A 25006-nucleotide genomic window follows, 5' to 3' on the forward strand; every position below is an offset into this window, starting at 1 on the left:
GAATAGCACCCTGATACTTATTTATGGGACCAACTATGGCCAGAGCAGGATATAATCTGGCAGGATTGTCATTCATTGTGCCCCAGGTGTGACTGCATACCCCAAGCTATGTCAATTAGACACTCATTCCCTGCATTTCAGAGATAAAAGCAATTTGTTGGTGGTGATTGGTCACAGAGGAGCACCTGGGGGAGGGAGATGTCCACCAGTTCTTTTTTAAAATTTGAGGTGAAAATCACAAAACATGCAGTTAACCATCTTCAGGAGTGCAATTCATTGGACTCACGAGGTTGTGGAACTACCACTACTCTCCCCAAAAGACAACCCCATACCCACTAAGTCCTCATTCCCTTTCATTCCACCAGTCTTGCTGCCAAGATGCTTACTGTTATTTCTGGTCCTTTGATGTTTCCTTTAATTCTGTGAACTACTCAAGATCTTTAAAATAATTCTTTTTTTTAACTCAAGTTATTCAAAGTTACTTTCTCTTGCCTGCAACCAACTAATTGCTATTAAGACAAAGCTAAGAGTTTTGGCATCAGGAAATTATAACCTCAACTGTAAATAGAAATTGTCAGGATTAAGTGAGATAATTCACGTAGAGCAATTTGAGATATTAGTGCAGTGTATACACTAAATCAATGATAGGTATAGTTGTTGCTATTATTATTATTGCCATTATTAAGTATTAAATGCATATTTAGTGGGTGAATTACTACTCAGTAAAATATCTCATCTCTCCCATGGTCTGTTTGCAAATTTGAACTTGGTCAAGTCTAGAAATGGGTAAATAAGATGAATAGGTACAAAGACACTGTGTGGAGACATGCACATTAGGCAGGAGGAAAATGACCAAGTAATTAAATATTCAGAAACCTACTGGTGAAGGCGTGACATTTTTCCTCCATTGTTATGTTTCTTTCCAAGTGAAGTGATGTCAATTATGTACCCTCTCCTGGCCTCTCTCTGTTACGAGTTTAGGAGCAGAAAGCAGGCACGTAACCCTCTGATTCTTCCTTTTTCTCTTTCTTGGATATGAGGCTTCTGCAGGAAGTGAAGCAAAGGTCCTGCTCTGGTTCTGGGGATAAGATCTGGGAGTTGGAAAACGGCAGCAGACAGAGCTGCTGTGACTTATTTGCTCTTGGATTCCCTTGGGTTCCTGATGATGACATTGCTTTTTGCATTGTCATTTGGGAGGGAAAAAAATCTGTTTCCACCACTGATTAGAGAAAGAAGATATTGCCAAGATAGCGTGGAGATCACAAAATTCTGAGCTGGCCTGAAAAGGAGTAGAGAGAGATCGGATATTAGTTTTCAGTCAGTCACTGGGGATGTGGGTGTTTATTTGCTAGAGTGTTGATGTGAAAACTATGCATAGGTGAACCATGGGGAAACATACCTTTCCACAATTTAGAAGAGACAGTTGAAGGAACTGTAGTCACTGTTTTGCTTAAAATGACTTGAGTTAATTTATGAAGCTATTGCTAATAGCTTTTGAAGCTTACTCTTTTGATAGTTTGATTTAGTACCTGTGGATTAATTCTTCTGCATGGCAAATTTTTAAAAAGTCAGTATAGCTCTTTTGCTGTGATTTCTCATGGTACCCTATTTTCTTAGCTGAGATAATCATTTGTTAAACTAATGGGAAATAATTGCCTAAGTACATTAGAAGAGACACAATTTCTTCCAGAGTTAATATATGGCTCAGGTTTAAGTTTTCTTTGACAAGCCCAATTATCAAGAACGAAGAAGGGAAAGGTCAGAAGAGGAAGTTATTCCCTCAAAAAAGTGGATTTTGCTGGATAGAACCAATATGATGGTGTTAAGAGTATGGGTCAATATAATAATGCTTGACATCTTCACAGAAGATTTCTTGAAAAAGAATTCTTTGGCTTGGTAGAAAACATCACTCTTTTAGGAAAAGAAGTCTCCTTTTTAACCCAACAAACATTCAAGGAAAGTAGGCAGAAGCTGAAGAAAGAAGATGGATCGTAAATTATTCAGCTAACAATGTTGACATAAGGTGTGAAGATTGATATGCTACTTAGCATACCAATGCATGCTCATTTTGTGGTCAATACAGACTCAGAATACATTGAATATATATTGAATAATATGATGATACATTTGTTCGATATGCTTAGAATATAGTCATTAACATAACTTTATTTACTTATAAGTGATCTCCATAAGATAGTCTTTCCACTGTTTCTCCATGGCTGCAAATTATGTCATGGTTGCACAAAAAGAAAATTTGTTCTTAAAGGCCCTTACAAAGGCAGAACTAATGTTAAAAGGTCTATGAATTTCAATGAAGAAAAAAAATAAATGATGTAATTTGGGGTGAGTGGCCAAGGGCCAGAGGGGGAGTCAGACATCAGGTTGATTTTCCAGTGTGATCTTCTCAGCAGAAAGCCCGAGGTCAGTCTGTCATCTGTCCCAGTCTCTGGAAACTCCTTGCTGTTGCCCAACCACACCCTGGGCCAGTGTGGAACACACTTTGGTTCATGCCCTTCACTATACCTGAAAGCTTCTGAGCACTGGGTTTATTAAAATCTTGGCTAGCTTTTAGGGGAAATTAAAAAAAAAAAGATGCCTCTTCCATGAAGTCTTCCCTCAGCACCATGGCCAGAATAACTGTTTCTTGCTCTGAGTGACAAGTTATTTACGCTATTAGGTTACTTCCTGTATTTCACCCTACTTTGAAGATATTTGGTTTTCTCCTTTGGCTCTTTCTAGTCAGGGGTTCCAGAAGGAGAGCATAGTTTCTTCATATTTATATACACCAAAAATTCTTAGTACTAAAATTTATTTATTTATTTAACATAGAATGTATTATTTGTTTCAGGGGTACAGGTCTATGATTCATCAGTCTTATGCAATTCATAGTGCTCACCCTAGCACATGCCCTCCCCAATATCCAGCTCCACACATCCATCCCCCAGCCACCCCATTTCTCCCCCCTTCCCTCCAGCAGCCCTCAGTTTGTTTCCTGAGATTAAGAATCTCTTATGGTTTGTCTCCCTCTCTGGTTTCCTCTTGTTTCATTTTTCCCTCCCTTCCCCCATGATCCTCTGTCTTGTTTCTCAAATTCCTCATACCAGTGCGATCATATGATAATTTTTTTTCTCTGATTGACCTATTTTGCTTAGCATAACACCCTCTAGTTCCATTCAGCATTTATTTATTTTTTTAATAAGTATTTTATTTATTTGCTTTCTAAAATTCTAGAATAGTTAACATATTCTGTTTTATGAGTTTCGGGTGTCTCATACAGTGATTCACCACTTCCATCCGTCACCTGGTGCTCGTCACCAGTGCCCTCCTCATCCTTCCCTGTTTTCCCCATCCCCCGCCCCACATCCCCTCTGGTGACCATCAGTTTGTTCTCTGTAGTTGAGAGTCTGTTTCTTGGTCTTAGGACTGTAATTTATTGTCATAGTCACCCAGTAGATGTTTCTTGAATGAGGTTCTGATCTGAGTGATTACCATAATTTATGAGAGAATAAGAACTTGAATTAAAAAAAAGGGCTGTTGTTCAGAGTTGGTAAAGGTATGGAGGATGACACACATTCCCAGAGTGGTGGTGGTGTGGAAGGGCTGCATCCTTTCTGGAAGGCAATTTTACTAGTCGTCAAAATTTGTTGCACACACCCTCTGTGACTGGGCAACTTAACTTCTTATATGTGAAATGTAAGGCTTTTCAGAATATGCACACATAGGGGAATGTCTTCCTGTTGTGTCTATCATAACAAAACCCAACTAACCACAAACAAAAAACTCAAAGCATCGCATTACTATAGGGGACATGAATAGGATTTTTAATTTCCTATATGACCATCTGTGTAATTTGATTTTTTTTAAACAATGAGTGTGTATTACTTTTTATAGAAAGAAGGAAATTCTGTTTTTTTTTTTTTCTTTGCTCAAAGAGTTCCTGCTATGTTTTGGGGATTGTTCCTGAATAAAGATGCATCTGCCTCCAGTTTTAATTTGGCACAGAGAACAAGAATAATCTCCGAATCTGGTTTACAGCATTTTCTTAATTAAATTCTGTGCTATCCATCTACATATTTTTCACCAGTCGCTCTCAAGCTCAAGTTCATGTCTCCTTAGTTTCCACAGAAGAAAGTCTGAACGTGCAGAATTGAGGGACATTCAGATGGACATACCTTGTGGCCCTGTGCTCTATCCTTTTCTAGAGTGTCTCCACTCTCCAAAACTTGCCTTCTATCAGGCTTTCATGATTTTGACTTTCTGCTCCTGTCTTCTAGGATGCTTGGCTGGTAGCTACCCACCTTCCTTCCTTCCATGAAGCCTCTGCTAGTATGTCCCCTTCTCTGTGATGGTCTCTCTCACTATTCAGGTGTCAGGAAATTCTCCATTCATGGTGCTCTAGTCCCCTCATCTGCTCTAAGGTCATCCCATATTTATGGGGGCATCTTCTCCACCTGATGAATGCCCCTTGGGGACAGAGCTTTATTCATCTTTGTGTTCCCAGCTATAGATGATTTTCATGAATTTTATAGAGGGAACTGTTTGACTGTGGAAATTATGTTTTACTTCAAAATTACTACAAACTGATGATCATGGACTATTGTTTTCTCAAAGAACATCTTTTTCTCCACCATGATTTTAACCATTATGGTACCAAGGCAAAGACTCCTTTCTCTGCTCTAGTTACAAAGCTGGTTCATTCACTTTTCTTTGAAGCCCATGATTGCCTCACCCAATGTTTATGAGACATGGTGTGAATCATGTTCTAGCTCTTTCTCATGAGGACTTTCTTGCAGCAGTTTTTAGATCATCTCTCCTTTCACATTCTCCTGCACTCATTACCACTTATTTCTCTTCCGGGAAGGGCCCTCACAAAGTCCCAGCCCTCACCTGACCCCATCATATATAGGACTGGATTAAAACCTTTACAGAGGCTGGAAAAATTGTGATCCCCTATCATAATGTCAACCCCCACATTATGAAATGGTAAAACACCAACTTACGTACATGCCAAAATTAAAACTTCTCTGAAATTCTGTGATTATAGAAGTTTTTCAGAGCTTGACTTTTCTTCAGTGCCTTTGCTTTGCTGTGTCCAAATCCACATTTTAGTCTCCAGGTGTGGTGGTCTTTTAGCACTGGTAGCCTATTCCCACAAAGGGTGTTGAAAGATTTGCTTTAATATTGAGTATCGAAATACTTATTTTCATAACTCTAGGAGATGAGAGGGTCCATTCAATAGCTGTTATATAAGTTTGGCACTCTGGTTTTGAAGGAGATTTTGATTATCATTATTTCTGCCCACAGGTTACAAAAATTTACCAAGGCTAAGAACTTTTTTGCCAGCTACCCACAGTGTGCCAAACAGCTGGGGTAAGAATTTCTTAAGTATTGAGCTGGTTTTGTTTCTAGCACCCCATGTTGTTTGCGTACTCGGTTTCTGTTTTCTGAAGGGTAGGGTTGCCAGATTTAATAAATACAAACACGTGCAACGTTTGGGACTACTTATATGAGAAAATTTTTTGTTGTTTATCTAACATCTGATTTTAACTGAGCCTATTTTATCCAGCTATCCTCTCTGGGGAGAGGAGAAAAAGAAACCCTAGTATTTAATGAGAACTGAGTTCATTGCTTTTAACTTATTTCACTGACTCTTAAAAAACCCTGCAGCTTAAAAAAATTTTTTTAGAAAATATTTTTATATAAATATGATGTGGTTTTATATTGTTATGGATAAAGAAACTGAAGCTTAGAGAAGTTACACTTTCAGTGCCAAGAATGGAGCACAGAAATTAAACTCTGGAGCAGGGATCAGATGAGGAAAAATTTTTGTGATTTTCTTTTTAATACTCCTGAATTCCTCTGGGTTCCTTTGTTTGCATTATTTGTTTTATTTCCTCATCTTGGCGGGGGGGGGGTTCCTTTTGTGCCTTAGAGAGAACTCTCTCTGTGTGTGGGGTTAGTATTTTATTTATTTTTTTGACAGAAAATATAGCGGGAGTGGGAGAGAGAGAAGCAGGCTTCCCACTGAGCAGGGAGCCCAATACAGGGCTTGATCCCAGGACCCTGGGACCTGAGCCAAAGGCAGATGCTTAGCAACTGAGCCACCCAGGTGTCCCAGAAAGCTCTGGGTTTTAAGCAGGAACTCTAGGTGGAAGGAAAAACTCCTATAATCACATAGGGCAGAGTTTGCAAAATGGTGGCCATTTTCATGTCTTTCTTTCAAGGATATGAGACAAGATATTTGGGAGAATTAATATTATCTCTTCTTGATTTTCTTCAGGGAAGAATAATTCTCTTTCCCTTGCTTTTCTGGAGGTGAAAATTTCCTCTTACTCTAGGCTCCATTCTTGCTTCTTGGAATCACCCACTGCTCAGGAGATTTTCAAGAACTTTACTGAATTCTTCTCTAATAGCTTTGTGAGGGCTGTGTGTGTGTGTGTGTGTGTGTGTGTGTGTAGTTGCGATTCCTGCCCTGTGCAGATACCGAGACTAGGTTTAACCTCCGAATTTCTCCAGGTCTCTCTCTCTCATCTGGTGACTTATCCCAAGAAAGGAAAGACTTCCCCCAAAGACATAAGCTTCCAACTAAGGTTACAGCCCTCCAGTGTCAGTTACCAGCTCCCACACTAGTGCTGTACTTGGAGCGGGGCGGGGGTGGGGGGTGGGGGCTTCCAGGGCATGACTGAGTCTGTCCACTGTGGTTCAGTTTTAAGAGGCAGATCCTTCTCTAAGGTCACTGTTTGGAGCTTGGGCTGAAACTCTTCACTCTCCCTGTCCCACCGGCCTGTGGAGAGCTGTACCTTCTGGTTTTGTCCAACTTAAACTCAAAATTAATCTCTTAAGCACTCGTCTTTGCAGATGGACATCACCTCAGCCTTTTAAGATGTGTATTCTTGGGGCACCTTGGTGGCTCAGTCGGTGCAGTGACTGTCTTTGGAGTCAAGCCCCGAATCTGGCTCCCTGCTCAGCGGAGAGTCTGCATCTCCCTCTCCCTTTGCTCCCGCTTATGCTCTCTCTCCTTCTCTCTCTCTTTCAGATAAATAAATAAAATCTTAAATAAAAAGTGCATTCTCCTAGTTCTCCTAGTGAGGATTTTAATCCCCAAGTTTTCAGGCTCTAAGTGTCTTGAGGATCACCTTATCTTTGGCAGAAAGCACTCCTTTTCCACTTGCCAAGAGGAAGTGCAATATGCCTTTCTCCTTCGGGAAAGGCGTATTCAGATTTCTGAGGTCCTCTAGGCTCTGCAGCCTTAGATTTTTTTTTTTTTTTTTTTTTTTTGACTAGAAGCTATTGCAGTGTACTGCATGAGAATAGAAGGCTATGCAAATTACTTCAAGTGTGCATCCAAACACTTAATTTTTTTATCTCCCACAAAGCATTTTTCAGTTCTCTCATATGAATTGAATTTTTCAGCCAAATCGTTCCATGGACAGGCAGTTACATTTACTTTCTTCATTGCTGATAAAACCTTCCAACTACAGAAGGCATTGTGCCTCCTGCCTGAAGTTACAGATTTCTTTCGTTGTTATCTTTGGAGTAGGAGAACAGTGTGTTCATCAACATTTACTGAGCACCCACTGGGCGTAATGAGTGCTGTACTTGGGGAGTATAGCGCTGAGGAGTTTGAAAAATGGGAAAGCTATTCAGGCTTTCTTAAATAATTTAGAGTGATATGAAGAAGAAAATCTCAAATGTAAAATGAAAACAAGCTGAATTACTCCTGGGCCTGGAGATGTCGACCGTCAGATTGAAGAAACCAAGCCCGTTGCAGACCGTAATGAGAAACCTGCCCAGGGGCCAGGCATGCTTTTGGCCAAGTGCAGACAGACATTTGGAACCATGCAGATTCACAGAGTCCTTTGATGTAACTGGAAGGACATGTGAAAGAACTTTATCAGAACTGAACACTTGGGAGTTGGGGAAGAGAACTTCGCAGGCTCCTATCAGTTAGGTGGAGAGGGAGTGAAGCCCAGGTTTAGGATTTCTTGCCAGAAACGGAAATATTTCTTCCTGGTTGTTGGCTTGTCCAGTGCTTCTCTGTTCAAATGTTCAAGGCCCAAACTTGATGCTTCCCTACGTCTCTTCCTGACTTTGGACTCATGTAGATGGAGGATCCCAGTTCTTGCCTTTTCTCTTCCCTGTTGGTGGATGGAATCAGGCTAAGAGGTGAGCCGGAAATGCTTGGCCAAGTAAGAACTTTATTTAGCTTTCAAAGCAACTTCTTTGAGACTGATTCTCTCACACCTACCTTTTCATATAGTTATTATTCTATTAATGGGATTAATTTAATCAATACCAACTGCAGTTTTATGTCATTTTTTGAAGTGCTTAATATTTGGATTATTTTGAATGGTCCCGAAAGATTCTTTTGACTGCTTAGGGCCCACCTGATTACTTGAGGCATATTGGGAAATGGATATCTTCTGAACATGAGGCATATATGTAAACTATATGACATTATATTAAATATGATCACAAAGAAACTAAAATATCCAGGGGAAGGTGAAGTTTGGTAGAGTAATTATATATCTGTAATACTAAACGCAAATTTAATAAATATTTGTTGAGGGCTTGCTCTCCAATGGCAAAAAAGAGCAAATAAGATAGAGCCCTAAGTAAGGAGAAACCACGAAATAAAGAGAATTTCCAAAAGTTAATTTCTTATATTAGTTTTACAAGATGTTACAAGGTCTTGCTCAGAGCCGGGGCTCCATGGTGAAATCAGCTTGAATTACACTGGGATAAATATGTCTTTTCTATTAGGACCTCTTGGCACATTTGAAATGTTCTAAAATTTTTTAATCCTTGTATGTGTGTGTGTGTGTACTAGAATTCTGCTTAATGCACTAAAGCACATGGACAGAGGAGATGGTAAAGAAGTCAGCTGGTAAAGGAGGGGGAGAGAAGGAAACTTTGTCATATTAATGGCAGAGCACTAGAGTGAAAATTCTTGTGGGTTGGAGGCAAATGGTCATCCAGTTCCACTGTCTAAGAAGCAAGCCGTATTCTTTGATACTGGAAGAGCCAGTTTCCTCTGTCATATATATGTAAATGTTTATATATAACAATTATTATATATAATTATATATATATAATACTCTCTTCTTTCTTCTTTCTTTCTTGCGTATATATTATACGTACTTACGTGTAATGTCCCCTTGCCTCATGCCCCAAACCACATCTACTCTTAACCTGCGTGACCTGACCCTTAGCATGGCTAGCCAGAGCAGGTATTCTTTCCTTGTAATCCACTGTGCTTAATATTTAATCATAATATTTAATCATAAAATTTCATCATTTAAATAAATTTGGTTTTATCATTTCTTTTGGTTTTCAAATTTATTCACATACATTCTCTCTCTTCTTTCTTCCAACAATTTCTGCAATAAGATAGGTATCGTTTTTAGTATTATTTTATTGATTAAGATGGTGTATTTCTTAGTCTCTTGAGGGTAATGATTGACATTTCAGGCAGAACAAGCATTGACTATGAGGATATTGAAACCTGTTAGAAACTGGTTCCTAGGCACTCAATGCCCAAGCTTAGTCAACTTTAACCACTTCTGTATTTTTTTCCAAACTCTCCTCCAGGAGTGGATACAGCCACCAAGTTAGAGTCGGGGATCCTGCAGATAGAATATGATTGATCTGGAATTCCAATTCAACTGTTCTGACCGCAAAGCTCATTGTCCTTCTGCTACAAAGAAATGTGTTTTTTCTTATTAGAGTCTGATAACCAGATAATAGGTGGACCTGACTGTACCTGAAAATGACTGTTGATTGAATGAATGGATGGTTGAGTAAACATAGATAGGTAGCCATGGAGGCCAGGTACCAATTTAAAGTTACAAAATTGAAAGGAAGAGAGAGGATTTGTTCAAGCCCCTTTTATAAAAGGTCATTTTCAATTGATTTTTGATGGAGTTTTTTTGCTTTTTTTTTTTGGTGGAGATGCTGGGGAGAATAGAGGAAGGAAATCTTTATGAAACAGTCATAGTTATGGCAGAGACTATAATTTGGAATTAAAAACTATAGACTCCATTTATTACTGTTTATATCTTCCTTTATGAAGAAGTCTAGGGCGATGTATAGAAATCAAGCCTGTAACACTCTCTCTCTCTCATTCTTTCTTCAAATAATTTCCATTATGTGTCCTTTATGTACTGGCTATTGAAAGAATGAAAATGCATAAAAGAGAGGGAGATGTGGTTGAGAACTACTATGTATTCTGTGGAAAATGATCCTGGGTCTCATTACAGGTGATTTAGAAATAGGCAGGAGTGTCATTTTAAACTCTGGCCTTTCCTAGTCATTGTATTCCATGAGTTGTTGAAAAATCCAAACCTTACAATTGGAATTCATGTGAAATTATAGCCCATTGTCTTTTCTTCTTCAAAAGCAGTGCTCAATGTTTTCTAGGTACCGGGAGTGTCACTGTCAACCCTCCATCGTGCCACCCACCTAAAAAAATTTGCTATCCTGAATTTGTCTGGTCTACTGTATGTAGATATTCTAGATAGCTCTTCTGGCCAAGAATGTAGATCATTTGTAATATAAGGGCAAGTTGATACAAGGAATCATGGAACTAGAGCAGATTTCACACACAAAAAACCCCAAAAAACAAAAACAAAAACTGCTAATAGGAGAAGGAATTTCATGGAGAAACCCTAGCAGGGAGAGCTGAAAGAAAACAGACAGGTAAATCTGAAGGGGCACCCAAATGCTGGCATTTTATTTTCAGGACAGTTGTTGTGATACAGACTTGTCAGATATAAAATAATAATTTTATCTAGCTATTCAAATTACATTTTTTAAAAAAGATTTTATTTATTTATTTGACAGACAGAGATCACAAGTAGGCAGAGAGGCAGGCAGAGAGAGGGGAGGAAGCAGGCTTCCCGCTGAGCAGAGAGCCTGATGTGGGGCTTGATCCCAGGACCCGGGGACCATGACCTGAGCTGAAGGCAGAGGTTTTAACCCCCTGAGCCACCCAGGTGCCCCCAAATTACATTTTAAATTCTGGTTCATGACAAAATGGTTCTTTTGGTATTAATCTCTGTTGTGGATTTGGAGAGCCATTGATTCAGCATTCTTCAGAGACAACTGTGTTTGTAGTACATTTTGTATTTGCATTCGAGTTTTGATAGGAAGTCTATGAAGTGCTTTATTCTAGTGATCTCTCTTTTGATGGAACGACACCAGCTGCCTCAACCTGAAAACAAAAGCCATAATAAGTCTCTCACTGTCCTTTATCCAGTCATCATGAAGACAGATCAGCTCCCCCAGAATCCCTCCAATCCTTACTTCCACACTCTTCTACCACAGTCCCTGTGCAAGATGTTTTCATTTGTATGTACACACAACTGCCTCTCGAGTGACTTCCTAGTGATCAGGTCTTTGAATCACCAACAAAGTATTCCTTTCAGTATGCAAATCTGATTCGTATCGTTTTCCTACTCCAACTTCTTCAGTTGCTCTCTATCGTAGAATGGAATAGAAACTGTCCTGGAACAGAAAGGGACATCATGAGCAAGCTCTTCTCATCTGCGCACTTCGTGCTTGACATAGAGACTACACTTCCTGACACTTTAATGTTCCTTGAACTTACTCATGATATTTCATCATGGTTTATTTTCATACTTGTCTACACAGCAGATGGTGAATTAATTGAAGCAAGAACCTCTGTCTTTTCTGTCTTGAGTCCCATTATCTGCACTGTTGAGGGTTACATAGTATACACCCAATACATACTGAGTAAAAGGATGGATCAACTAGCTTGATTGTGGCAACTGTTTCATAATGTGCACATATACTAAAACATCATGTTGTGTGCCAAGTATAATTATATATATTAAATATATATAATTTTGTGTGCCAAGTATACCTCAATAAACCTGAAAAAAAGGAAGTGTCATCAGTAGAAACAGTTACGTAAACAGCACTGTCCAGCTAAAGGAGAAATGGTTAGCAAATGCCTCTCCTTTGTGTTCTAGATTCTGAAAGAAAGAACATTTCTTCTTTTTTTCTTCACTTGTTTTGAAGAAGTGGAGATAATTGAAAAGGGGCAGTTAGGATATGGAACCAAGAACCTTCTGGCTAACACAGAGTCTAGACAATAGCAACAAAGGGAACTCTTTAAGTGTCTAGTTGTTTAATTTGGAAGATAGTTTGCAGGTGGATGATAGAGAGTAGTCATCTGAGAGTCAGGGGAGTGAGACGATGAAGCATCTGAAAGAGAATCTGAACGTGAGCTTGTCTGTTTGCCGGCAGGACACTCAGATCAACTCACACAGAGCGCATGGTCAGGGCCCTTCGCAGAATCTGTCTTTGGGCGTCTGTTCTTTTGTTCTAGGAACTAGACCTGACTCCTGTCCCTTTCCCCTTGTTGGGTTTGCCTCCCTCTAGTAGCACTTAGTATACATGTGGTCTCTCCTGATAGATTTCCTTGAGGGCTGTGTATGTGATACACTTCTGCAAACTCCACCATAACAATATATCACTTAATCTGTAACACCCAAATTTTTCATCAACTCTGCAGATCAGACCAGAGTTTGACTGATTGTGCATGATAAGCAGTTGAATAGTCATTGTTGGTAATACTGATGGCGTGTTATAGATGTGTTTATTTCCCAAAAACTATATCCTAAGTCTCATTTTGGTAGTTTCAGTTAAAAAAAAACCAGTGTTTCCTAAACATTTCTCCACCGTCTCTTCTTGAGGAGGAATCAACTAAATTCCTTCTACATCATTGATTTCTCCAGTTCTTAGACCAAGGACTGTATAATTCTGCTCCTCAGGATTTGCAGGTTAATGAAGAATTGGGATTAGGTATTAAGTATATTGATTTTTTTGAGAAAAAAAATTAGAGAAATCTCACTAGATACTAATATGGAAGAACTCTGTCATCTGTATGACTTAGGTCTCTCAAGCTCAGCAAGTAGAAAGTAGTAGAACTTGCAAGGTCAAAATGCCCATTACCTGGGATTCTGTGATTTAATAAGCCTGTTCATATAGAAGAAAAAATGTAAACTAAGAGTGTCCAGGCCTTCTTGAGTTTTTAGGTTATAACTGATACATGTAATGATTGTATTTTTGTTTTTTTGTTTTTTACTAAAGTAATTCCTATACCCAATGTGGGGCTCGAACTCATGACCCCAAGGTCAAGAGTTGTATGCTCTTTTGGCCAAGCCAGCCAGACATCCTGGTTCTTAATAATAATAGGTCTCTTCTTTTTTTTTTTTTTCTTTTTTTAAAGATTTTATTTGTTTATTTGACAGACAGAGATCACAAGTAGACAGAGAGGCAGGCAGAGAGAGAGAGATGGAAGCAGGCTCCATGCTGAGCAGAGAGCCCGATGCGGGACTCGATCCCAGGACCCTGAGATCATGACCTGAGCCGAAGGCAGCAGCCTAACCCACTGAGCCACCCAGGCGCCCGGTCTCTTCTGAAAATACTGTGGATAAGAGGGAAACATGAAAATTAAAAATTTCATTAAAAGCACAGTTCATAGTCCTCCAAATGCTATCCTATACACTGAGGGTGGGTGGCAGAGAATATAAAAGGGGGGTAAGGTAATACGTAAGCAGACCCCTGAAGGAAAGGGAAATGAAGAAACAAAAACAAACCCAACTTTCATACTCTTTCTAACGGGCTTTCTTAGAATTTTTCAATTTATGGTCCAATAGAAGTATTTCTTATATCTTATGATAAATGTATCGTTCTAGTGATTCTTTTGATGTTAAAGTTATAAAATGTTTGGTAAAAAACCATTAGCTTATAGATAACCATATAATCTGTAAATAACAAATAGTTATATCTCTATTTAAAAATGTTTATATTTCTTATTTCTATTGAAAAAATACTTCTATTCCTTACTGCAGTTTTTTTGTATCATATATATGGGTTAAAACATCAGGTGCAGGGGCGCCTGGGTGGCTCAGTGGGTTAAGCCTCCGCCGAGCAGAGAACCTGCTTCCCTCCCCACCTCCGCCTGCCTCTCTACCTACTTGTGATCTCTCTCTGTCAAATAAATAAATAAAATCTTAAAAAACAAAACAAAACAAAAAAACCCCTCAGGTGCAATGTTGAGTAGATGTGATGAGAGCAGGCATCTTTTCCTGTTCTTTTAGGGAAAAGGTTTCTAAGGCTTTAACAACACATTTGGATTTTAATTGATCATCTGTATTTGGATTAAAGAAATTGCCTTCAGTTCCTATTTTTTTAGGAGATTGACTCATAAATAGTTGAATTTTATCAGATTTTTTTCATCTATTGGGATACTCATATGGGTTTTGCTACTTTAATCTGTTGTGTAAATTAAACTAAGAGTAGCGAAACTATCCTTGATATTTTATTTTTTAATATTTTAAAAAAGATTTTATTTATTTGTTTGACACAGAGAGAGATCACTAGAGAGGGAACACAAGCACAGGGAGTGGGACAGGGAGAGCAGGCTGCTCACTGAGCAGGGAGCCCAACAGAGGGCTCGGTCCCAGGATCCTGGGATCATGACCTGAGCCAAAGGCAGACGCTTAATGACTGAGCCATCCAGGTACCCCATCCCTGATATTTAAAAAATTAGAAACAAACTTAAAAAAAGAGGAGATCCTACATTTTGTAATTATTACTGTTTTTTTCTCTACACTCCTGGACTTGGTTCATAAATACTTATCTCAGATTTTTGTATCAATAGTTCCAAGGGGGAATGGGCTGATCAACTTTAGCATAGAAAGGAAAGGAAAGAAACCATTAGCTCTACCCATAGGCTGTATGAGGGTGGGCTCGGTGCGTCTGTCTGTGAAAGAGGAACAATCTTCCTCCCCTCGTTGCATCCTGGCCAGTGTGCAGAGGAGAGGGGAGGCTTGCAGCTTCAGGGAACGGGGTGGGTGAGATGGGGGGGTTAATCACGGGTATGGTGCAGTGAAAATCCTGCCATCCAGAACCAGCCCCACCTTCAGGAGGGAAGCGTGTCACAGGGGAGACCTGTGGCTCTTCACGAGGCAGGGACAGTTCTTCTGACAGCTGCTGCCATGCCCTGGGCATAGCCACTACCACCACAGGCATTTGCCCAGGGGAAGGGAGAAAGTGTCCCAGAGAAGACAAGACCCCCAACAACAAAGTTGTCATCTCTGAGATCTGATGGGAGGATGCCGTTAGGCAGGTTGCTTCTCAGGGATCAAAGCTATGGCCCCTTTGGGAATGGCTTGCTCCGTTTAAAAGCTGTCATTCAAGAGACAATTACAATGGCATGTTCTCCACCTCACCCAGCCTTTCTGCTATCTCAGATCAAAACCTGTCCTTTCTCTCCTCTGCTAATCAGATATGCACGCAGCGAGGGCGATGTATTCATAAAGCCCGTCCATTACTCACCAGCTCCACTGATGGAGGGTTTGCTCTTCTCACTGACTGAAGGTGACAATATCCCATTTATTCTATTGAACTAAAAAGTGACATTTTACTCTCACAGGGCAAAAAGCTAGCTTAAGCTTCAAATGATGATTCCTAGCTAGGATTTCAATAAAAAACAAAAGCATAAAATAATGTTACAATAGACTGTCTTCCTTTAGTTCTCTCTGGTTATTGCTTGGATTCTTAGCCTAATTCAAGGGAACTGAGTCAACTCTATGAATAATTTAATTTCTTGCTTCCCTGCTTAAAAAAAAAAAAAAAAAAAAAGCTTGTAACGCAAGTTACCCAACAGAGTCCCCTAAAGACTTACATATAATCGTTACTTTATTAATCAGAGAGGTGCCTATGAGTTTCAGAGCAGGGCTTGTGTGAGTCAAAGTTTTGGTTTGTATACATTTGTGAATTTTTAAAAGGAGGAGCTGCACTACCTTCATTATATCCTTAAGATACCCAAATACCAAAAATGTTAAAAACCACTGACATGGCAGAATGTGTTTTGTTGTTTTTGTTGTTGTTTTGCTTCTTTTATTTTGTTTTGTTTTGAAGTATTAGTGTACCTTCTTAGAGAAACTGGAAAATCCCCTGGACAGTGGCTAATTTGGTGTCCTGCTTTCTGAGGTCACTTTTAAAACTAGATATAAGGATTCAAGGGAAACTAAAAACTAAAATGGACTGGTAATTGTTTTTTAAAGTTTCATTTTCAGCTCTTATAATGCTGAATATGATATATACTCTTTGATAAAATGCATTATTGAAAATACCACAAGAAGACGGGTTACATTTGAGTTGTACCTCCACGTCTTGAGGAAGTAGATTTTTTAGACTACTGAGCTAGGTGGGCATGTCGATTGTGGACTGTCAGGTTATCTTAAGTGGAAACAATTTTCCTAAGGAAATTGTAACATAATTCTTAGGCATGCTGTTGTGTTCATTTTGTATTAAATGTTGATAATAATTATACTGGTTATTTTTTTAGCTATTGGAAAAATAGAGAAATTATATATTATACAACATATATGTTATATAACATATATACAACATATATAACATATATGATATGTTATATATGTTGTATATATATACATATATATATGTATATATATATATGTATATATATACAACATATATATATATATATACAACATATATATATATATATACATATATATATGTATATATATACATGTATATATATACAACATATATATATACAACATATATAACATATATCATATATGTTATATATAAGATATATAACATATAAAAATAATATATAATATATAACATATAACACATATATAACATATATAAAAAGAATATGGTAAAAATGGGGAATTTGACATGTGGCTTCATTTCATTTTGAAAATGTATGTTAAACACTAAACAAATGCTTGAGAATGCCTATTTAGAAATTGCTATTAGAAAGAGTTATGAACTGCACAATAATATATATTTGGAGTTCATTTTTGACAAAGAGTACTTTACCAGCCTGACCACCCACTTTTTTCTTTAGATTTTGCTCTGATGGTTTCTGGCTATTTTGAAAAATCAAAATATATATATATATATATATATATGTATATATATACATATATATATATATATATATATATATATATATATATATGTATATATATATGTATATATATACAACATATATATATATACAACATATATATATATATATATACATATATATATATGTATATATATACATGTATATATATACAACATATATATATACAACATATATAACATATATCATATATGTTATATATAAGATATATAACATATAAAAATAATATATAATATATAACATATAACACATATATAACATATATAAAAAGAATATGGTAAAAATGGGGAATTTGACATGTGGCTTCATTTCATTTTGAAAATGTATGTTAAACACTAAACAAATTTATTTTCTACATAGGAATTTTAAGTAATTATTCACTGATTTTTTATGGATCACATGCTAGGTGCCAGGCACACATCTGGCTGCTGGGGATACAGCTGGGGATGAAAGAGACAAAATACCCGTTCTCCTGCAGTTTGTATCCTAGGGGGAAGAAATGCAATAGATGAATAAACCAATCAGTATAATCAACAAATATAAAGTTCCACACCGCATTAGATTTTGCTATGAAACAAAAGAAAATAAGGTAAAAGGAAAGAGAATTATGGCTGTTAAAGATAAGGTGGTTCACTGAAGTTTCGGTGGGGGGTAACTTGAGGGCATAGTTAGAAATAAGGATGATGCAAGTTATGCAAAATGTAGAGAAGGAAAGAAGGAAAAGAAAAATAAAGAAAAAAAAAGGAAGGGAGAAGGAGTAAGAAAACAGGAAAGAAGGAGCACATGGAAAATCTATGAGGACCTCACTGAAGTAACTTATAGGTAATGATCTTAACATTGATTGTGACCCATGTATATTTAAAATATTGTGCACATGCACATGCACATCTCTCACACCAGAGAGCAGGCATCCAAATCGAACATCTCTTTTAGTTCAGGATTACCTTTTTACCAATGCAGCAATTTTGGTAATGCTTGAGAATGCCTATTTAGAAATTGCTATTAGAAAGAGTTATGAACTGCACAATAATATATATTTGGAGTTCATTTTTGACAAAGAGTACTTTACCAGCCTGACCACCCACTTTTTTCTTTAGATTTTGCTCTGATGGTTTCTGGCTATTTTGAAAAATCAATGTACACTCAAAAGATGGAGGAATGCAAGCAGAAAAAATGAACTGCTAGCCTGAAGGCCATTTCAACAGGACTTTCCAAAAAAGAGAAAGAAAGACAGATTTGAGCAACTACTTTAAAAAAAGTTTTTTTATGAGAGTAATTGACACAAAGTGTTACATTAGTTTCAGGAGTACAACACAGTGATTCAACTTCTTAATCCATTATATTAATACTCAACACAAATGTAGCTACCATCTATCCCTATACAACACTCTTACCATGTCATTGACTATATTCCCCATGCTATGCCTTTTATCCCCATGACATACTCATTCTATAACTGGAAGCTTTTTTTTTTTTAAGATTTTTATTTATTTATTTGACAGACAGAGATCACAAACAGGCAGGGAGGCAAGCAGAGAGAGAGGGGGGAAGCAGGCCCCCCTGCCGAGCAGAGAGCACAATCCTAGGACCCTGAGATCATGACCTGGGTCAAAGGCAGAGGCTTAACCCACTGAGCCACCCAGGTGCCCCTATAACTGGAAGCTTTAGCTCCCACTCCCCTCCACGCATTCTGCTCATTCCCTCCTTCCCCCACTTCTGGTTTATTCTCTGTATTTATAGACCCGATTCTGGTTTTTGTTTGTTTATTCATTTGTTTTGTTTTTTAGATTCCACCTATAAGTGAAATCATATGGTATTTGCCTTTCTCTAACATATTTCACTTAATACTGTACTTTCTATATCCACCCATGTTATTGCAAATGGCAAGATTTCATTCTTTTCTTATGGCTGAGTAATAGTGCATTGTGTGCATGCCCGTGTGTGTGTGTGTGTGTGTGTGTGTGTGTGTGTGTACACCACATCTTCTTTATCCATTTATCTATTGTTGAGTACTTGGGTTGCTTCCATATCTCAGCTATTGTAAATAATGCTGCAGTAAATATAGGGGTGCATATATCTATTCAAGTAGTGTTTTCATTTTCTTTAGCTAAATGTGCTATAGTGAAATTATTGGATCATATAATATTTCTATTTTTAATTTTTTGAGGAATCTCTGTACTGGTTCCCACAATGGCTATACTAATTTATATTCCCATCAATAGTGCATGACAGTTCATTTTTCTCCACATCCTCACTAACATGGGTTATTTCTTGTGTTTATTATTTTACCCACTTTAACAGTTATAAGGTGATGTCTCCCTGTGGTTTTGATTTCCATTTTCCCGATGATGAGTAATACTGAACATCTCATCTGTCTGTTGACTGATGCCTTCTCTGAGAAAAAATGTCTGTTCAAGTCCTCCACTTATTTTAATTGGATAATTTGTGGGGTGTTTTGTTTGTTTGTCCAGGTTTGAGTTGTGTAAGTTTATGTATTTTGGAGATTATCCCCTTAATGAATATATCATTTGAAAATATCTTCTCTCATTTAGTAGGTTGTCTTTTTGATTTGTTGATGCTTTCCTTTGCTATGAAAAATCTTCTTATGTTGATGTAGTTCCAAAAGTTTATTTTTGCTTTTGTTTCTCTGGCTTTGGGAGATGTATCTAGAAAAATGTTGCTACTGCCAATGTCAAAGGAGTCACTGCCTATTATTTCTTCTAAGAGTTTTATGGTTTCAGGCCTCATATTTAGGTCTTCAGTTCATTCTGAGTTTATTTTTGTGTATGGTATTAAAAAGTGGTCTGGTTTCATTCTTTTGCATGCAGCTCTAGTTTCCCCAGCACCATTTGTTAAAGAGATTATCTTTGACCTTCATGGATTTTTGCCTTCTTTGTGATAGATTAATTGACTATGTAAGAATGGGTTTTCCTCCCTGGGCTCTCTATTCTGTTCCAATGATCTATCTGTTTATTCTTGTGTCAGTACCATACTGTTTTGATTACTACAGCTCTGTAGATATCTTGAAATCTAGAGTTGTGATACTTCCAGCTTTATTCTTCTTTCTCAAGATTACTTTGGTTATTTGGTTATTTTGTTGTCCTCACAAATTTTTGGATTTTTTTTTTTTGCTCTAGTTCTATGAAAAATGCTGTTGGTATTTTGATAGAGATTGCTTTGAATCTGTAGATTGCTTTGGGGACTTTGGGCATTTTGATAGTATCAGTTCTTCTAGTCAATGAGCATGGAATATCTTTCCATCTGCTTTTGTCGTCTTCAGTTTCTTTCATCAGTGTTTTATAGTTGTCAGAGTACAAGTCTTTTACCTCCTTGGTTAAGTTTATTCCTAGGTATTTTATTCTTTTTGGTACAATAGAAAATGAGTTTGTTTTCTTAACTTCTGATTTTGCTACTTTGTTATTAGTGTATAGAAATTCTACCAATTTCTGGGCATTAATTTTATATCCTACAACTTTACTGAATTAATTTATTACTTCTAATAATTCTTTGGTAGAGTCTTGAGGGGCTTTTTAAATATACAGTATCATCTGCAAATAGTGATAGTTTTACTTCTTCTTTACCAGAATAGATGATTCTTATTTCTTTTTATTTCCTTTTTTTTTTTTTTAAGATTTACCTATTTATTTTGAAAGATAGAGAGAAAAAGTGGGGGAGGGACAGAGGGAGAGGGAGAGAGAGAACCTCTAGCAGACTCCCCACGGAGCCTGGAGCTGGATTGGGTCAGGGGGTCAGGAGGGCTGGATCCCAAGTCCCCGAGATCATGACCTAAGTTCATCCTTAGGTGGTTCCTAATATAAATAAAAGATGAAGTATAGAAAAGCACAAAACGTTGGTCACACATGTCCTTATATGTCTTTATAATACATTTATTTTTTAGAAAAGAAAAAGCAAGAGTTAAGTATCCTGTAAATATAAAATTTGAGAAAGCTACTAACAGGGCTATTCATGCAATGAAATAAATTCAATTTGTTGAAGTCTCTTGGTTTTCGATAAAAAACAAAGGGAAATTTTCTTATGAAGTATTCAAAATTGGATGTAATATCTTGATAAATAAATAGATGCCAAGACTAAAAGAAAAAAAGAAAAAATCAAGGAAAATGTATTAATCCCTAAGACCTATGCCAAGTTTGATCACCTTTTCTTGAGGTTATAAAGCCCTTTTGGTAAATATAGTTCACTAAGCCAGATACTTCTTCCTATGCTTTAAGTCATCACTTGGGTCCCTCTTTTCCTTCCACATAATCTTGCATCCACCAGCATTACCAATAGTAGACAGGATTTCAGGGTGTTTCTTAAGAGGTTTTTATCCTATGTCTTTTAATCAGTTCATGTGAGTGGATATCTCATGCTAGAGACATCACAGGGAGCCTTGAGCTCTCTGACCTACCATTTTATACATACACTCTCTTTCTCTCATACACATACATATGTATATATATACTTAGCAGTCAATCCTTATTCTTCATGGATTCCATGTTTACAAATTTGCCTACTTGCTAAAATTTATTTGTAACCCCCAAATCAATACCTGGGTGTTTTCATTGTCATTCCTGGACAAGCACAGAGAGGTGAAAAATTTGACTCTTCTGATACACATTCTCAGCTGAGGTCAAGCAAGGTGACCTCCTGCCTTCTTGTTTCAGCTCTTAGACTCTTCATTCTTTTTATGGTCCATTTAGTATCATGTTTTTCACATTTTTGTTCTATTTATTGGTGGGTTTTTTTCTGTTTGAAATGGCCCCCAAGTGTAGTGCAGAGGGGCTGACTAATGTTTCTGAGCCCAAGAAGGCTGTGATGAGTCTGTTGAAAAAAATACACGTTAGATTAACTTTGTTCAGGCATGAACAGTTATAGTGCTGTTGTTTGTGGGCTCAATGTTTATGACTCAACAATGTATATGAAATATGGTGTCTTTAAACAGAAACACACACATAAGCCAAACTTATGTATTGATTTGTTGATGAAAGTGTGATCAGAGGCTTGCAGTAAGCTAACCCAATATTTCCTATAGGAGTAATGGTTCAGTATTTGCTATGTCAGTGTTTTTGGTGAATTTATAGAGCAAAACTGCTATGAATAATGAAAATCTACTCTATGTCTCTGTGTGTGTTTATATACAAATTTATTTACTCCCTGTCATTTTTAAGTAATTCATTAAAAACAACTTTACAGTAAATGAAAAATTAATAAGCATCAGAGTAGATACTATGAAAGATGCATCAAGAAGACATTGTTCTTGGGTGGGAGAAAAGATATTGATCAAAGGGTGCAAACTTCCAGTTATGAGTAAGTTCTGGCAGCCTAATGCACAGCATGGTGAATATTGTTAATAATAATGTATACTTGAGGGGCGCCTGGGTGTCTCAATGAGTTAAAGCCTCTACCTTCAGCTCAGGTCAAGATCCCAGGGTCCTGGGATCAAGCACATCGGGCTCTCTGCTCAGCAGGGAACCTGTTTCCCTGGCTTTCTCTCTGCCTGCCTCTCTGCCTACTTGTGATCTCTGTCTGTCAAATAAATAAATAAAATCTTAAAAAAAAAATAATGTATACTTGAAATTTTCTAAGACAGTAGATCTCAGATGTTCTCACCACAGTAAAACAAGATTAGCTATGTGACGTCATTGATGTGTCGATTCTTTTGATTGTGGTAATTATTTTGTAATATATAGATATATCAAAACATCACATTGTACACCTTAAATATATTTAATTTTTATTTGTTAATCATTACCTCAATAAGGCTGGAAAAAAAGAAGACATTGTTTTTACTTTGAGGTTGAGTAGATACGAATAAATTTCTTTGAATTTACTAGATGGAAATTGCGTATATATAAGGAGGCAATTCTAGATCTGGAAGGGGAGCAAAGAGAGTGGAGATGGACATCCACATAACACTGGGAACAAGTGTTGGAACTCTGGAGCCAGAACACCAGGATTAAACCCTGGCTCTGCCACTTCCTGACTGGTTGGCTCTTCCCCAAGCCTGTTTCTCTTCTTCCTGGGTATACCAGCAGACTCTACAAATATGGCCACATCACTGAGTTCTCGCCAATGGAACGTGAGCAGGAATGATGTGTACCACTTGCAGAGCTGGATCATCAAATTGATTGTTTGCCTCTCCTCGTTCTTCCCCCATGTGCCAGTTCATGAAGACAAGCACTGGATGGTTGGCAGAGTAGTAGCCCTGCCAGAGATGTTTAGGTCCTGATCCCCTGAACCTGTGAGTTTGGTACATTACATGGCAAAGGGTTGCAGATGGAATTAAGGTTGCTAATCAGCCAACCTTAAAATAGTGAGATAATTCTGGTTTATCCAAGTGGGCCCAGTGTAATCACAAGGTCCTCAAATGCAGAAGAGGAAGGTAAAGAGAGAGCTGGAGAGATGGCGGCAGGTCAAGGAGTTGTGCTGACATTGTTAGCTTTGGACATGTTGGAGAGAGCCGTGAGCCAAAAAAAGCAGGTCTAAAAGCTGCGAAGGGCAAAGAAACAGAGATTCTCCTCCAGAGTCTCCAGAAAGGAAAGCAGGCCCGCCAACAACCCGATCATAGCCCAGGGAGACCTGTGTCTGAGCTGATCGACAGATCTGTGAGGTATTTATGCTGTCTGTAACCACTAAATTCATGGTCATTTGTTACAGCAGTGATAGGAAATTAATATATACTACAGCTTGAAAACCATGTGTTGAAGGTGTCAGAGCCATCAAAGAGAGGGAGTATGGGTCCTTGCGTCTGCTCTAAGAAGAGAACAGCAATCAGTCAGAACATCTGCTTTGGACTTGACATGACCAAAAATTAAAATTCTATTGTTTTGGAATTTGTTTTTATGGTGGCCAGTGGTACCTTGATTAAAACAACTTGGCAAGTTGCAAAGCTTCTCACTGTCTTAGTTTCCTCGTCTGTAAAACACGTTGCTTATCACTTGGAGGGTTGGTTTTGCTCACCTCAAATTACAAAAATTAAAATTTATACCTATGAACCTGGGAGACTCTAGATTAGAAATGCTGGCGAAGTGTATGACTGTGGGTATGCTGTTTTTTTCCTAGATTTTCTTAGGTATTTCCCATGCTGCTTTCTGGTGTAATGAGGAAAATTAGGTGTTAATTTCTAGGCTGCTCTGAGTCGCTTTGTCTTTTTGATTTAAGTACAGTGACTCAACTCTCTTTCTAGAAAAAGCAGAGAAACAGCATTTCTTCCAGAAGTCTTGGGAGTTTGGGAAGTGTTATTTTTTCTTCTTGATCAGCTCTGGCTGTGCTTTCCCTCCACCCAAGGCCCTGCCAATTGCAGGCAATTCCTCCTTGGTACCTTCTGGCATTGACCGTCACCCAGGTTCTTTTGACACTTAAAAGATCACACATACACTAGACTTTGGTATTTAATACTATTTAAGGCTAAGGTAGGTGATTTATAACACAGAGCATTATGCCACAAGTGTGCTAAAATTGGATAATATTTGAACCAATATTGAGTAATATTGATTTAAATAAATTTGCTTGGTCATTTTCCTTGAGTATCTGCTTGTGAAGAGTCCCAGTATCTGGCTATCTTGCTGGGTTCCTTCTTTTTAGTACCCCCGTCCCTCTAATTGTCTTATGTCTCTCTCTCTCTCAAGCCATTGGAAGTAGCTCCAAATTCCATCTTGTTGTAGTAAGTCACGCAATTTTACTTGTTATTTTATTTCTTTGACTTTTGGATTGTTCACTTTCACCTTTCTTCTTCAAACCCAAAACAGCCATTCATGGTTTTAAATAAAGAGCCATAGAGATAAGTAGTGCCATTTACTCAGAATTCCTGTAGTCAATATTGGTTTTGAGTGATTATTTCATTCTCTCCCATGGAGAATTGAGGGTAGAAATTCATGTTTGCATGAAAGGACTAATTTTACATGAGTCAGTCTGTGATGCTTAATAATTCTGACCAATATGTGATCAGTTTTAGGGATAAATTGTCTTCTCAGTTTTATACATGAGGAATTTAATGGGCATATGGAGGTTTTTATTTGTCTA

Source organism: Mustela putorius, unplaced genomic scaffold (genome assembly GCF_011764305.1).
Source record: "Mustela putorius furo isolate JIRA1106 unplaced genomic scaffold, ASM1176430v1.1 tig00003858_pilon_pilon_pilon, whole genome shotgun sequence".
In the NCBI taxonomy this organism is placed as follows: Eukaryota; Metazoa; Chordata; class Mammalia; order Carnivora; family Mustelidae; genus Mustela; species Mustela putorius.